This window comes from Brienomyrus brachyistius, unplaced genomic scaffold, assembly GCF_023856365.1.
Source record: "Brienomyrus brachyistius isolate T26 unplaced genomic scaffold, BBRACH_0.4 scaffold369, whole genome shotgun sequence".
Classification (NCBI taxonomy): domain Eukaryota; kingdom Metazoa; phylum Chordata; class Actinopteri; order Osteoglossiformes; family Mormyridae; genus Brienomyrus; species Brienomyrus brachyistius.
In genome coordinates, this window is record NW_026042644.1 from 106,333 (window position 1) to 121,517 (window position 15,185).

Sequence of the window (15,185 nt, forward strand, 5' to 3'; positions counted from 1 at the left end):
TTTTCAGCATTGAAACTTGTAAAAAATCACCAGCGATCAGCCATGGCAGATGAACGTCTGTGGAATCTAGCTGATCTCAGCACTGAGAACCAGCCTGCAAAAGCACTGAATGTAGATGTTTGTGAAACGTTCTGCTGCTCAGCACAACAACCGTCGCCTTAAGGCGTCTTACTAAAAATGTGGTCAGTGTAAGAGTTAGTGCACCACCTTTTACACGGTGGAGACTGAATACATCATTACTAACAGACTCAGAGTTTCCAGAAGTTATTTAAAAAGATTGGACAACATTTATTGAAACAGGTGCCTGGTATCTCTGTGTACAGACTCTGGGAGACGGCAAAGGCTGTAACTCGAGATAGAATAATTTCATATTCAGTGGTGATTACACACCAGCTGGCACCAGTTCTTACCCTGCAACATGAATGATTCTGTATTTGAATCTCTGAGTCTGAGTTCCTCGAGGAAAGTCATCAAGTGGTCAAGAACCTATCAAGGAGATGAGGAGCTTGTGGTCTGTATGCACCGTGACGTCCAATCCCAAGAGACACATGATCATTCACTTACAGGCCCGTGTCACACCAAGGGCCTCTTTTTTGATCAGTGTGTATCGGGTTTCACTGGGAGTCAGACTCCTACACAGACATGTACATCACTGGTCTGTATTCTCCATCTGGCTGGGGGCAGGCAGGGAGAAAATCTGCCAGTGTAGTTCACCGTCCCCACGATGCATGTCACTCCATCAGTACTCTGAGGTTTGGGCATGTTGATAACGGCTTTAATGTTGTCAGGGTTCACCTCAGTTCCTGTGACGCTTATTTTATGTCCCAGGAACTTCACTTCATTCACTCTGAACTCACAGTGTTCATTTAGAGTGAGGTCTGCATTCTCAAACTTCTGGGGAACTTTGCATAGCGTATCGTCATGCTCCCTCTGGTCTTTGCCTATTACCAAAATGTCATCGGTATAGCACATTGTTCTAGGTTGTTTAATCCTGAAACAATCAGACAGATTCTCAGCTGGAAGTACTCGAGTACCGAGGAGATCCCAAAAGGCAGTCTGTTAAAACGGTACCTGCTGAAGGAGTGTAAAGAAGGTCATCAAGGGCTCGGAGTCTTCATAAGAGGGTATCTGCCAGAATCCCGATCAGGCACCCTGTTTGGAGAACGCTACTGCCCCGCCCAATTTGGCAAGTGTGTCATCCACAGCAGGGAGTATGTGCCTCTTTCAGCAGACACTTCCATTGAGTCTTGTTAGATCCACACAGATCCTAATATGTGGCAGAGTGGGCTAAGCCTCGGAAGATCGGAAGGTTGCTCGATCAAGCCTGGCTTTGGCAGAACAGCCACATGTCTCTGGGCCCTTGAGCAGAGCCCTTAACTCCCAGCTCCATAGGTGCCACTGCAGGTGGCTGCCCTTTGCTGCCAAGCTGACTCTCACCTCCATGTGTACAGAGCTCCATGTCCAGGGGCTGACAGTGCATATGGTGATGCCACCTCAGCAAACTCTATCTTATAATACAACTTCCTGCTGATTCTCTTGCCGGTTGATTTCGGCTGTTAACATTTGCTCTCTCATGTATTATAATGTGTTTAATAATAAAATATTCAGCCAGGGCTTTGGTCTCTGCAAACTATTTCTGTTCATCAGACAAAACCAGCGTGTCATTGCTTTTCTCCCCAGTCATGTACAGCAGTGAGTTGAATGGTCTTCCTCAGTCTTTTCAGATAATCCTGTAGCTCCTCAAAATCACTCAAAGCATCATAGGCATTGAGTCCAGCTCCTTATCCTGTCAAAATTGAAGCGTCCTGGAGGTTCTAGTGAAAATATCTGCTCCACCTCTCATGTTATTTTCTTTGCTCCCCTCTTGGAAACGCATCTGTAAGCTGGCCAGCTCCCTCACTTACTGTAGCAGGCCCTAGTATTGCCAGATCCTCTGTATTTCCTCTGACCTTCAAACTAATGTTGGTTTTTTACTCACGGGCTCCTGTTGCCAATCTTCTGGCCATCGTTCCTGGGGTGAGAATGTAATAGAAGTTCCAGGTTCCTGAAAAAAGGTTCTCTGTCACATTGCATGCACCCATAATGGCTTGTTTAAAGACACCAGTTCAGCTGCCTGTATGTTTGTCACATGCGGCAGAAACAGCAGTGATTAGGACAAACCAGCACAAACATGAACATGCAGTAGGAGGGGCTCAAATCCCCAGACAGCGCCACCCACTGTGCCACCAGCCACATAGCATTTCATTTATCTGTAAATGTATATTTAAACCTTTGAGGTCCATCTCAGGCTTTTTGCAAGCAGAGATCAGGTCACTGGAATCTGAAGCAGTGTGTTACTAATCTTACTAAAGCACAGCAGAAGTGCTCACTTCTTCACTCACTATTCTGTGATCAAAGCACTGACGGCAAAAAACATAGAGACCATAACGTCTCTAAAAGGTGAAAACACTACATGTCAAGCGCCCCCTACTGGCTGGCTGCAGTACCATTATTAGCACCATCCATCCCCATGTGTTTCAGTAGTAAAATAGGCGATTTTCCACATCACTTTCATGTCTTTCCATCTACAGTCTCTAATTCAAACAGTTAGTTTTCCCTATGCTAATATCTGCAGATTTTTAATTTTCCTCCAGAAATTAGTCTTTAAAACATTATTCTAACTATATTGTAAGTAGGCCTACCTGACATCGACTCTATTCTCTACTGCACGGACTCGGGCTCCAAATTTGACAACATGCTGAGGGTTTGCTTCACTTCCTAAGAACAGAAAGCAGTGCAGACAAGTGTCCATGTTTTATACAGTCGATGGGTCAGAGTATATTCACAGACAAAAGAGGCTCAAACTGAAACATGACAGAACAGAGTTATAACTTTCTCTTTAAATTTCTCAAAGCAAAGGAAAGCTTAATTTATCATTAAACTTTGGAAATATAATATTCTAAATGTCCCAGATTCTTTAATATATTGATCACTTTAAACTGGTATTTCTGATGCACGTCACACCCAGGGTGAACCCCTGCCCTGTGCTGGCTGGGATGAGCCCAGGCTCCCCTGCAACAATGACCCACATGTGGATGGATGGATATTGTATGTACATTAGTCAGCCACATAGGCTGTACGGCTTTGTTGTCTGGGCTACTCAGATATGTCATAATTTGATGTGTAAATGCTGACAGTCTTCATATCATCTTTCTTATCAGGAAAAACTACTTGGTTATATAGATATTTCTAAATTTTTTGTCTCATCTAATATAATAATTGGCAGGCAGTACAAATATAATCTTAGAAATGCTGAGATTAGAGTCTCTGTGATGCAAGAATGCAGGGGTTTCATTGGGGCCCTTTCTATGGCTTAGTACTGTGAAGGAGTACATGGTTAGTGCCAGGCGCAAATGAATATCTTTGATTTTGCATCCATTTGGTAACTTGTTGAAGTTATCTGATAGTCAGTAATGCATGGTTTAATTATTATGATTTTTTATTTATTACTTTATAACATCTGAAAGAAACTGAAATAAAAAGTTTATTTTAGTTTATGCTCCACGGGATAAACACAGACATTACAGACGGTTTAAGAATCTAATGCTGAATGTGTTTTGCTGTCATTCTTCTGCCTGCATATGCTGTGATTGGTGCAGTGAAATTTGAGAATTTGTTTGTGGTCAGTATCATAGCCTCAGACAACAAACCAATGCTGTAGTGCGTCACTGTGTTTACATGTGGGAGGGGTTCCAGTTACATAATGGGCGCGTTATATTTCAACTGTTTTGACGGAGCTCGACATACCTATACAACTTTTTTGAATACATAATGCGAAAATATCAAGCAACTGTCTTCTTAATAAGCAGCATATTGCATTTTTGAGTGAATTTCCATTCCTTAATTTATAGGCTTATAATAAATACATATATTTTCCATAGAATGCTAGTAAGTGGATCATTGCGGAAGCGAATATATATGCTTTACTGTATCTTCCGTCTAATGTGAATAATCTCAATGGTTTATGGATTGTTATGGGTGCATTTTAGCGGAAAATGTTTAAAATACATGCCTCATTGCGCACAGGATTACTCTAGCGCATAACGTTGCAACTTGGTACGGTCTCTCGATTGCAGATATGGCAGGACAACCTGACTGCTGGACGGGTCGGAAAGCGGGTGTCCCCTGTCAACATCCAGGCGGCTCTACCCCAAAACCTCATTCCGTACGGAGAGCCGAAAGGGTCAAAACGTATTGTTTGTTTTGCGTTAATAAGCTGAAAATTGATATGCTTACGTGAACATTTTGTTTTGGCATATAGTTCATTACAAAAATGGAAAGCCGCTCACCTTGCTGAGTGTTTTTATCAAAGTAACGGAACACCTTAACCTGTTAATTTAAAAAAAAGAAAACAACATGATTCATAAAATTAGGGCAAACATGCCGTTTTTTGTTCAAAAGTCCATGAAACATTGAAAATTGTTCTACTCTGTCGTTGGCATGTATAACAAGACGCTAATCTGTTTAGAATAAATGTTTGTTTCCAGCAAAATTCTGTGGCTTCAATGGTTTTCCGAAAAGTGGCTCTTCTCAATTCGGTCAGGTAAATAAACTATGTATAGAAATGAGGTTTTCCTTTTGCTAAGCAGACAGATGAAATATCTGTGTTCGGTAACAAAATGAGTTGAATAAGTATCTCTGACTGTCATTCTCTTTCCCATGTGCTCATGCTTTGTGTGGCTCTGCACTGCCATCTGCTGACAGAATAAAGTAGCTGCACCCAAGACATGCTAAAGTCATACTGGAGAATTTCCACAGCAATATGGGATGTTCGTGTTCATTATAACCATATTCACGGTGCCTCCTGCTGACAGGCTTGATTGTAGCACATTGCTATGAGTCTTCAGTCAAACTGACACAAATCTATAACATTCATGGTAACTGATATCGTGTTTCTCTCCCAAAGCACCTTCTGAAGTAAGAATTGTGCTTTTGGGAAAAACAGGATCTGGGAAGAGGAGCACAGGAAATGTTATCCTGGGGGAAGAGAACGAGTCAGTGAAGATGATAGTGAAGTGGTTTGGGGAGGAAGCCCTGAAACACACAGGTGTCCTCTTCACACAGGCTGATGAGCTTAAAGAAAACCAAACCATTGAGGAATATGTGAAGGAGAACAAGGACCTGAAGGAACTTGTTAATAAGTGTGGAGGCCGAGTCCATGTCATTCACTCTCAGCACTGGAACAGAAAAGATAAAAATGCTCAGTCTGCAGATCTCATGGAACAACTACAGCAAGTGATGATAGAGAGGAGAGAAGCTGGGGAATCACAGGCTGTTCAGACACTGGAGGAAATGAAGAACTGGCTGTTAGAACAAAGATCATCACACCTGATCAGGAACCAGGCCAAGGGTCAGGAAGACCTTCAAGCTCTGATGGAAACCTGGATGAATCTGAGTACAGGAGTAACAGCCTTCAGATTAAACAGCTGCTGACAACTATAGAGAACATGGTGACAAACAATGGCAGCAGTCATTACACAAATAAATCACTGCAGGTAATAACAGACACTATAGAAATGGAGGTGAAAAAGACAAAAGAAGAGATGGATGAGAGAGGAGAGGAGGCAGGGGAGTCTGAGATCAGGAGAAGAGCAAGAGGGAGATAGTGAGCTGGGGCATTAGGGGCAGCAGGAGCTGCAGAAGCTGGGGCAGTTGGGCATTAGGGGCAGCAGGAGCTGCAGAAGCTGGGGCAGTTGGGCATTAGGGGCAGCAGGAGCTGCAGAAGCTGGGGCAGTTGGGCATTAGGGGCAGGAGCAGTAGTAGGAATAGTGGGTGTAACTGCGGGGGGTTTGGCTGCAGCAGGAGCCACAGGAGGGGGGGGGGGGGTTGAAAGAGCCAGAGCTGCAGCCAGAGCAGACAGTGCAGGAGAGACTGCAAACATGGGAATTGGGGCAGAGACTGAGAACAGCAAAGGAAACACCTTATAAAACACTGTAGTAGGTCAAATGCAAGGAAGCAGCCGCTTCAGTGATAGATGCAAGTAAATAGCTGCTGCATTAATTATATGCAAGGAAAGAGCCGCTTCATTGATTAAGCTGCAGGCAGGCAGGACTGTCTACTGTGACAGAAGTGTGGGGAGCCACACAAAAGCCAGTGAGACCTGGAGAATAAGCTCACACACAGCTTCAGCAGGACTCTGCTAAGACGGGATGACTCTGCCCAGCATGAACGCCATCAACTGTGATCAAATGCTGCACGTGAATCGGGGGGTTTAACCAGCATCCTACCCACATATTTTACATACATGGGCTACCGACTGGGGGCATCAAGAATAATTTACTGTAAGAAACAATGATAATAGAAAATAATAACGGCAAAACATTTCTTCTCAATGTATGATTAGTTATGTAATTAATGTCATCCAAAGATGAATGTCACTAATATTTTTATTACAATTAATTTGCATATTTTGTCAAATTAAAATCTATACTTTTCTCCAACACAACGTGCAGCTTCTACCCCAAGCACAATCCACATTATTACTTAAAAGCTTATTGACCCTCTGATTCTGGTATCACTTACTTTTCAGTAAATTCAAGTAAACATTATATGTGCTGTATTTGTATGATGAGCCCAATATAAAATAACTGAAATAAACACACAGTCACTTCAGCACTTTTTAATTTTGTTTTGTCTTTTAATAAATGCTGCAGCATCAAATCCAGCCAGTTCTGATCTGTTTGCCATTTTTGCCTAAAAAATAAATGCTGGTGTTATCAAAAACTATGTCATATAGCTATATTCCAGATTTATTACAGCCAAACACATGTCGGAGCTCAGAGGAACCTCCTTCTCTTTACATTTCCCTCCTTCCCACTCTTCCCTCAAATACTGTTACATTTGTCTTTTTTCCAAACTCACACCCTGTCTTGATCATGCTCTGACTGCATGGCATCCATATGCAGGGCAAACTATTTTCCAGTCTTATCTTGTATAATAGGGCATAAACATTGAATTCGATAGTTATGTTTTATTTTCACATTATATAGAACACAACGCACGAACATGAAGGGATCGTTTGCATTTGCAACCAACCCCTCCGCAAACCCCCCCCAGCGGAATACTGGCCTCGGACCGGCGTGGGAATCCCCAAGCTGGAAGACTGTACTGCCTCGTGTTAACATTAGCTAGCTAGTTAGCATGGATACGGAGTGCACCGGACTAAAACTATAAAGGACGTAAGGTGTGTGATATAGTAAAACACTTACTAACTGGTAATGCCCGTTAGCATTACGTTGAATGACAACTTTACCTGTTACTTGCCAAAACAGGCTCCTATACGTTCGCCGAATGACAGCAGGCAGAAGGCGGCGCGTTATTTACAGGCACTTCTAACACCAACATTAGCCGCCATTAACTCATAGGTGGTAGTAACACTGAAATGATTTTTTTCTGCGTCAAAATAACACAACACTGTAATTTTGAGAATTTATTATTTTTCTTTACTTAACCGTACCTTCCTCCGTCTCTGCTTATTGACGTTGAGGAGAGTGTCAAATATAAATTAAAGATGCAAAATTATCAAAGACAGACACAACACTGAAGAGATGACAAAGACACAGTTTAAAAAGTAAGTATATGTTTTATTGTAAATCTCCTATCTTAGCCTATCTTATATGTCAACCTATCTTATTATATTTTGACTTATCCTATCTAATGATATTTTAACTTAGCTTATCATATGTTAACTTAGGCTAAGTTAAAATATAAGATAGACTATCTTAACATATTTCATCTAAGCCTCTTATCCTATCTAATCTTATCCTATCTTATATTTATAATAATGCTTAAACAGTGTCTCTATTATCCCTCCGTCCCCGGCCATAACCCACAAGTCCATCAAAAACATCGCTATTATCCCTCCGTCCCCGGCCATAACCCACAAGTCCGTCACCAGTAATGTCTCTATCAGTCCTATGTTTCCGGCCATAACCCATGAGTCCGTGCATTCGTTGCAGGAGTTGCTGCTCTGCGGATCGCTGACGCTGCCCCTGGTCTCTCTCTGGTCGTAGATGGCAGGAGCCGTTGCTGTCCGTACGATGAAGGTACTTCAGCTGGGGCCTCTTCCTCGTCGCTCCTTCTTCCTCCAGCGTGGGTAGCCTGTCCCTCCCGCTGCATGGACGAACCCTCTGGCCACGGTCGTTTTCTTCTCTTCCAGTCTGGGACAGCCGGTTGTTAAAACAAGGAAAGATTATTGATATAACACATTTTATGCTATAATTAAAGTCTTCTAATAAAGTCTCTTAAGCCAGGGCTTTACCTTCGGCATGTCAGACACCCTCCGTGTCGATTGGGGCTGCTTGTCCGTGTCATCCATCTTCTTAATCACGCCTTCATTCGTTATTTTAACCTTAATTGTAATTTTAATTTTGATCTTAACTATGTTGATTTCTTTGTTCTCCATTTTTTTAGATGTCAAGTCTCTTCAAAATGCAACCAGTCGTTCAGATGCTCAAAAGAAGTTTGAGAAGATAAGTACATGTGATTCGAAAGTAATCAAGCTGTTGTCACAGACGCCCATTCGTACCATAACATACAATGCGATCCTATGCAGCTCGTCGGCGACTTTCGGCCGCGTTCGGCTCCGACTGACCGGTTGTAGGTCCGATTCGGCCGTAAGCAGGTTGCCAACTCTGACGCATCTGGCGCGAGACTCGGGATTTCAGACTCAAACGCTCACAGCAAGAAATCTTATGGCGAATCGCTATTAATGCATTTTAAACTTGAAATTAGCTACATCAAAAGCTTTGGGGCTTCATCACCCTACAGATTATTTATAAGGTAATAAAACTGCTATAAACTTGTGAATACGTGTGTAGGCTTGTCCCGAATTGAAAATCTCACGCCAACAAGCTGACCAAAGTTGGCAACCCTGAGTAAGTCGCCCCCCTTATATTCTATGCAAAAATGATCATATGCAGGGAGCACATAACTGGTATGAAAGTACTCATTCGCCGTCTTAAGCGATACGCGCGTTAATGTTTTGTAGCAGCGCAAATGCGTATTTGTGTGCATTCGCGCTGTTATGACAAGAAATCACTGTGTATTTTAGCCTTCATACCGCGAAAGAATTACAAACTAGCCACATAAATGTTAAGATGCACGGTAATTTCTTGTCATAACAGCGTGAATGCACATAAAATAAATACGCTTTTGCGCTGCTACAACAAGGAATTGCCGCGCGTGTACGGGGAATGCGTACTTGCGCACCATGCAGTTATGTGCGCTCCTGATCATATGTATAGTATATTGTTCAATAAATGCTATAACATTTAAGTCGTATTTTTGGGTCTTTTTAAATCTTTTAATCATAATTGTCTTCGTTCATTCCTGCCGACAGTTGGGGCAGAAACTGTCATACGCTCTGGGTAACACGCACAGCCAGACGCAGCGCAACAGTGAAACATTTACAAATATGACAAAAGGTCTTCAGTGTGTCTATTAATTCCTACATAGAGTTTTAATCCCGTTTACATGAAAAGCTGTAGTTATTGTGCCCCTGACAATTCCAAATATCTTTTTGCAACAAATTGAGAAACCGAATAAGCCCAGGACACTGGAAAATACTTGAAAAACATGGTAAAATAGATTTCAGCATTTTCTGTTGTTACATTTGTATTAGAATTGTAGCAAATGTCTTCTTTAGTATTATATTGTATTTCGCAGAATGTTCCTTGACAGATTCGTTCTGTGGACTGTGGTGTATTCATGTTGATTGTTGTCACGTCACGGATCGGGGAAGCAGGAGCAGCAAGACGGAGAATCGGGAAACAAAGGATTTATTGGGGAAACCAGCTAGAAACACGGGACAATAGAAGTAGCGACTTCAAGGACAGGACTGGGGAAATATATTTTGACGCAGACTTAAATACATAGTACTAATGAAAACAGCTGGAACCAGCGAATGACATCGGTTCCACACGAGGTAAACGAGGGGGCGTGGCACACGGGAGGAGCGGACCAGCGCGCGTGACAATTGTAAGGTAGACCACCTTGAATTGTTGGACGTAACACTTGTGTGGTTTTTTCCCCCCTCCCCTGCTTTTTATCAGTATGCACTGCGCATAGCCTTGGTGTGTCTTGAGTATTACAAAATGCACAGTGAACTGTCTATATTATATGTCTATATTTTATCTTTATTTAAGCAATAATATGTGCTCTTGATGTGTTGTTTTTCAGAGAGCTGGAGGGATTTGACAAAAACATCCTTTTAGAAATGCGTGAGGAAGTAACTTCTTTTCTTTTTGAAAAGTAGTCTGTCATTTTTGCGACACGATAGAGAAATTAAATATTATGTTTCACTCCTCAGGGTCAAGACTCTGGTCTCCAGCTCACCGCTCTCTGTTACATTTCCATGGCCATTTTGTCCGATAGTATTATTGGATTTTTCTATGCTATATTTTATTTATGTGTAGTCATTGTGTGCTGTATAATTATAAATAATAGTTTCTTCTCCTTGTGATGTGTGTGTGTGCTTAAAAGTATTAAATAGGAGTAAAAGCAACTGCAGTTTCCTCAGTAATGTATTTCCTGAACTGATATTTTCCCAACAAAACCCGTGTATGCATTCAAGTCTCTGTCATGGTTTGTACATAATATTTGCAACAAGAATTATAAAAATGTGCAGAATATATACTGCAAGCCTTTCCAGTTGCATCCACACCCATATCCAAATTTATATATGATATATTTGTATATTTTTGTCTGCGATGGGCTGCCCCCCCATCCTGGGTTGTTCCCAGCCTCGTGCCCATTGCTTCCGGGATAGGCTCCGGACCCCCCGCGACCCAATAGGATAAGCGGCTTGGAAAATGGATGGATGGATGTATATTTTTGTTTTTGGAAGGTATCAACATTCCTAAAAATGATTAGTTACATAATATATCGAAATATACGGAATTTCAGTCCTGATGCATTATGCATAATGCTGAGCGGGGAAACTGAGGTTAGTTTGGGGTAGATGTGGTCTGACAGCAGGGTAACTGGGGTTAGTTTGGGGTAGATGTGGTCTGAGAGCAGGGTAACTGGGGTTAGTTTGGGGTAGATGTGGTCTGAGAGCAGGGTAACTGGGTTTAGTTTGAAGTAGATGTGGTCTGAGAGCAGGGTAACTGGGGTTAGTTTGAAGTAGATCTGGTCTGAGAGCAGGGTAACTGGGGTTAGTTTGGGGTAGATGTGGTCTGAGAGCAGGGCAACTGGGGTTAATTTGAAGTAGATGTGGTCTGAGAGCAGGGTAACTGGGGTTAGTTTGGGGTGGATGCGGTCTGAGAGCAGGGTAACTGGAATTAGTTTGGGGTGGATGTGGTCTGACAGCAGGGTAACTGGAGTTAGTTTGAGGATGATGAAGCTCCCAGACTTCTGGTTGATATTCGGTTGATGGTGACATTGGTTGACGTCTCATATTTGTCATTATTTTGTGCTTCTGATGCTTTGTGGGACCTCAGTAATCAAAGATCTGTATCAGGCATCAACGGTGTCTCTACAAAACAGTCGGATTGAAGATATGAGTTTGTTAACCTATAATAACATCTCTGTAGATAGAAACAAGATGTTTCAGACAAGGCTGGAGAAAGTCAGGCAAAATCTTTCACTGTTACCATTTTATATAGATAATTACATTTACATTTACAGGATTTGGCAGACGCCCTTAGCCAGAGCGACTTACATAAGTGCTTTGAGACTCTGCAATGAATTTCCGATGCTAGCTCAATAAGGACCCAAGCTATGAATACTATCCCTGAGAACGCCATTGAGTAGTGCAGAATTTTTTTATTTTTTTATTTTTTTTTTTTAAAGAAAGAAAGAATATAGAAGTTCTACGTCAAGTATTTCTGAAAAAGAAAAGTTTTGAGTCGTCGCTTGAAGACAGTCAAGGATTCAGCTGTTCGGACATCTAGGGGGAGTTCATTCCACCAATTAGGTGCCAGGACAGAGAAGAGCCGAGATGCGTGTCTTCCTTGTGCCTTGAGGGGAGGAGGGACCAGTCGAGCAGTGCTGGAGGATCGGAGAGATCGTGGTGCAGAGCGGGGTGTGATGAGGTCCTTTAGGTAGGATGGTGCCAGAGAATTTTTGGCTTTGTATGCCAGCATCAGTGTTTTGAATCTGATGCGTGCAGCTACAGGAAGTCAGTGGAGGGAGCGCAGCAAAGGAGTGGTGTGGGAGAACTTGGGAAGGTTGAAAACAAGACGAGCAGCTGCATTCTGAATCAGTTGGAGGGGACGGATGGCGCTCAGTGGTAAACCCGCTAGAAGCGAGTTACAGTAGTCAAGGCGTGAGATGACGAGGGACTGGACGAGTATCTGGGTAGCCTGAGTCGAAAGAAATGGACGTATCCTCCTGATGTTAAAGAGGAGAAACCGACAAGAGCGAGAAAGACTGGCGATATGTGAGGAAAATGACAACCGATCATCTATGGTAACTCCAAGGTTTCTAGCAGAAACCGAAGGACGGATCAGGGAGTTGTCGAAAGAGATCGCAAGGTCCTGGAGGGGGGATGAGTCAGCCGGGATGTAAAGCAGCTCAGTTTTACTAGTGTTGAGTTTTAGCTGGTGAGTGGTCATCCAAGATGAGATGTCTGCCAAGCATGTAGAGATCTTAGTGGAGACATGAGTGTCTGAGGGAGGGAAGGAGAGGATGAGTTGAGTGTCATCGGCATAGCAGTGGTAGGAGAAGCCATGTGAGGATATAACTTCGCCAAGAGATTTAGTGTAGAGGGAGAATAGGAGAGGGCCAAGAACCGAGCCCTGAGGGACACCGGTGGAAAGACAACGTGGAGTAGATGTGGATCCATTCCATGTCACTTGGTATGTTCGGCCTTCTAGGTAGGAAGCCAGCCAGCGCCAGACCAAGCCACCAATGCCAAGACTCCTAAGGATGGATAGGAGAGTTTTGTGGTTGACCGTGTCAAATGCTGCTGATAGGTCAAGAAGGATGAGGACAGATGACAGTTTGGCTGATCTGGCAGCATGTAGCTTCTCAGTGACTGCTAAGAGGGCAGTCTCTGTAGAGTGAGCTGCTTTAAAGCCAGACTGATTAGGATCCTGGAGGTTGTTCTGAGAGAGATAGAGAGAAAGCTGGTTGTAGACTGTACGTTCGAGGATTTTTGAAAGGAAGGAAAGAAGCAATACTGGTCGGTAGCTGCAAGTGTCTGAGGGATTTAGAGTGGGTTTTTTTAGGATGGGAATGACCCTGGCTATTTTGAATGCTGTTGGTACATGACCGGAGGTTATGGAGCCATTAATGATAGTCGTGATGAAGGGGAGAAGGTCTAGAGCGATTGTCTGAAATAACGCAGAAGGGATTGGATCAAGTGGGCAGGTGGTAGCGTTGGAAGATGAGATGACTTTCATGATCTCATCTGCCGTAAGACCAGAAAACTGGGCCAGTGAGGGGGGAGGGAAATCCTTAGTGTGTAGTGTAGTGGATGAGGGAGAGAATGTCTGACAGATTCTGTCAATCTTCTCGGCAAAGAAGTTGGCAAAATCTTCAGCAGTCAGGAAGGAAGGAGCAGGAGGAGGGGGAGGGTTGAGAAGAGACGAAAAGATGTTATGGAGTTTGCGAGGATCTCGTGAGGATAATTCTAGTTTGTCTTTGTAAAAGGCAGTTTTAGCTGCAGTCACGTCCATAGAGAATTTGGATAGCAGAGTACGGTAGGAAGACAGATCTGCATCAAGCTTAGATTTCTTCCACGTCCTCTCAGCTACCCGCAATTCTCTTCGGTTAGTACGTAATGCAGCTGAAAGCCAAGGAGTAGGCCGAGTTTTCCTGGGTTTGGAAGACAGCGGGCAGAGGTTGTCCAAGGATGTGTAAAGTGAGGAGATGAGAGTATCAGTTGCAGACTCCAGTGCCAAGGAGGAAAAGGAGTCAGGGTCAGGAAGGTAAGACAGTGTGCAGGAAGTAACAGAAGAAGCGGAGACAGAGTGGAGGTTTGGTCGAGTGGGGAGGAAACGTTGAAAACTGGGATTGGGCAAGACGGGTAGGGCAATGGTAAAGGATACAAAGTGGTGATCAGAAATGTGTAGAGGAGTAGAAGAGATGTCAGTAGCCGGAGAGGGGCGGCTGAAAACCAGGTCGAGGACGTTACCTCCTTTGTGTGTAGGAGAGGAGCTGTTGGATGTTAGAGAGAAGGAATCGAGAAAAGGGAGGAGACCAGAAGAAGGGAGCTTGTCATGGGGTAGGTTGAAGTCACCAAGGAGAATGAGAGAGGAGCTGTCAGTGGGGAAGAGACTGAGGAGAGCATCAAGCTCCTCTAGAAAGCAGCCTAGGGGGCCAGGAGGGCGGTAGACAACAATGATCCGAATATCAAGTGGAGAGGTAACAGCAACTCCATGGAATTCAAAGGATGAAATGTTGAGATGGGGCAGAGAAAGGGGCGTGTAGCTCCAGTTCCGAGTTACTAATAGACCTGTGCCACCGCCCCTGCCAGTCTGGCGAGGAGAGTGAGAGAAAGCATAAGCAGAGGAGAGAGCTGCCGGGGTAGCCGAGTTCTCAGGCGATATCCAGGTCTCCGTCAGAGCCAGAAAGTCAAGAGAGTGGTGTGAAGCAAGGGCGGAAATGAAATCAGCCTTCTTTACAGCAGACTGGCAATTCCAGAGGCCACCCAACACGCTTCGCTGGGACTGGGGTGTTATGGGAGGGTAGACAAGATTACTGAGAGTGCGGCGCCTGGATGTTGGATGAGATATTCTAGGTCTCAAAGATAAGTGTACTGGTATACGTCTAAGGCACATGTCTGTAGTGATGTGTGAGAGATTGCGAAGTAGAGGATAGGATAGAGTAGGAGAGAAAGGTTAGAAGCAGTAGTAACAACTAGACCGTTTACCTTTATCCGCCACAGACACCTGTGTGGCGGTGTCACCTTCAATTTAAACTCAGTAAGCCCTGCCCCCTAATTAACACCTTCAGGGAGACCGAAACTACACACAACAACAGTTCAGGGAGACCGAAACTACGCTTGATTGCCAGGAACTACACACAACAACAGTTTCAACAGACAGTAAACAGAAAGCAAACAGAGTCCTACCTTACTAGCAGAGAAGTAATCCACAAACAGAGCTTGAAGCACACTGAGTATTGAGCTGGAGTCACCTTCAATTTAAACTCAGTAAGCCCTGCCCCCTAATTAACACCTTCAGGGAGACCGAAACTAC

General features: G+C 43.6%; 1 long non-coding RNA gene across 1 annotated transcript; it reads right to left on the bottom strand.

Moving 5' to 3' along the window:
* Window positions 1–7,601: 7,601 nt before the first annotated feature.
* Window positions 7,602–8,521, bottom strand: LOC125728847 (uncharacterized). The gene is made up of 2 exons (XR_007389415.1): window positions 8,300–8,521; window positions 7,602–8,198 (listed from the first exon to the last, which is right to left on the bottom strand). It is a non-coding gene; the product is annotated as an uncharacterized LOC125728847 (long non-coding RNA).
* Between the last annotated feature and the right edge of the window lie 6,664 nt (window positions 8,522–15,185).